At 40.4% G+C, this 1,475-nt stretch overlaps 1 non-coding gene across 1 annotated transcript; it reads left to right on the top strand.

Annotated features, from left to right (window-relative positions):
• Nucleotides 1-1,226: 1,226 nt before the first annotated feature.
• On the top strand, nt 1,227-1,308 carry Trnal-aag. The gene has a single exon. It is a non-coding gene; the product is annotated as a tRNA-Leu (tRNA).
• Nucleotides 1,309-1,475: the final 167 nt, after the last annotated feature.

The raw sequence follows: 1,475 nt of genomic DNA, 5'->3' as shown, positions 1-1,475 counted from the left end.
ACAGAAAAACCCTGTCTCAAAACAAAACAAAACAAAACAAACAAACAACAACAACAACAACAAAAAAACAAAAAGAAAGAAAAAAAGAAAGAAAGAAAACAATTGGAAACAAAATGCCATAATGCCATATCACCAGTAATTAGCCAGATGTAGGCCTGTAATCCCAGAATTTGGGAGTTGGGACCAGGAGACTCAGGAGTTCAAATGCATCTTTAGCTAGATATCAAGTTCAAAGCCAGCCTGGACCCAATGAGCCTTAACTCAAAACTACAATGTGTGTACAAATGTATATGCAGAAATGAGTTTAATTCTAGGTGGTGGGAATATGGGTGACTTTTTTCACAGTGCCTTTTTCAGTCTTTTAAGGTATCTGGGGGCTGGTGAAATGTTTCAGCGGGTAGACACTTGCCTGCAAGGCTGACAATCTAAGCTGCCCCCACATGGTGGAAAGAGAGAATATACTCCAGTAAGTAGTCCTCTGACCACAACATTCTGCTCCCCATAAACAAATAAATAAAATAAACGTAAAAGCCTGTATGTGTATATCAACATACATAGATACTTAATTATGGTAGGAACAAAAGAAAAATAAAAAGCCCGGTGAAAAAATTAGCCAGCTGCATTAGTATGTTAATAAACATTTATATACCAACCCATACACAATATGAACAAAACTATTTTTCCATGGAGATACACATCCATAGAAACTGCAGCAGAAGATCTGAAAGGATGTATAGTCAGCCGATAATGGTGGTTACAAGGAAACTAAAACGAATCAAAGGTTAAAGAATTATTATGTTGAATATTACAAAGATTATATTTTATCTGCAACGTTTTAATATTGTTTGTGTATTAAAATTTTAAACATGTGACTTTTCAGATAGAACTGTACAGATGTGGGGTCACGGTTGGCCTCTCAGAGCTGGGGTGACAGTTACTGCCAGGACACCTAATTCGGGCTATGTAGGTGACGGAGTAGCTTAACTGGACGCGTTAACCATGTGATTCAGAACGCAAATTAAACTGCTTTTTGCTTTAAAGCTTATTTGGAACAAGCTTGGAAATAAATAACTTTATTTTAATAGTTGGCGTTTTAATAATATTGTTTACGACGATTTCTATCAGGAATAGATAAAACACAAATACAATCCTCAAAAAATTATAAGGAAAATGTATGCATGTGTAAGAACACTAAGTAGCTTCCTAGACGGCCAGTTGAGCAACTGGGTAGCGTGGCCGAGCGGTCTAAGGCGCTGGATTAAGGCTCCAGTCTCTTCGGGGGCGTGGGTTCGAATCCCACCGCTGCCAAAACATTTTTTTCTTTCTTTACCTTGACTCTGAGCTACATTTTGCGGCCCCATCGGCGACCCCTGCAGTTGGTTCGTGTTCTCTGCACCAGGAGTAGCTCGCTGAAGGGGCGGGCCCGCGCGCGCCGGGGCGGGGCATTGTGGGTAAGAGGAAGCGCGAGGGCCGGC

The sequence above is a fragment of the Mesocricetus auratus genome, unplaced genomic scaffold, assembly GCF_017639785.1.
Source record: "Mesocricetus auratus isolate SY011 unplaced genomic scaffold, BCM_Maur_2.0 Super-Scaffold_4256, whole genome shotgun sequence".
Classification (NCBI taxonomy): domain Eukaryota; kingdom Metazoa; phylum Chordata; class Mammalia; order Rodentia; family Cricetidae; genus Mesocricetus; species Mesocricetus auratus.
This window is presented reverse-complemented; position numbering and strand designations above follow the sequence as displayed.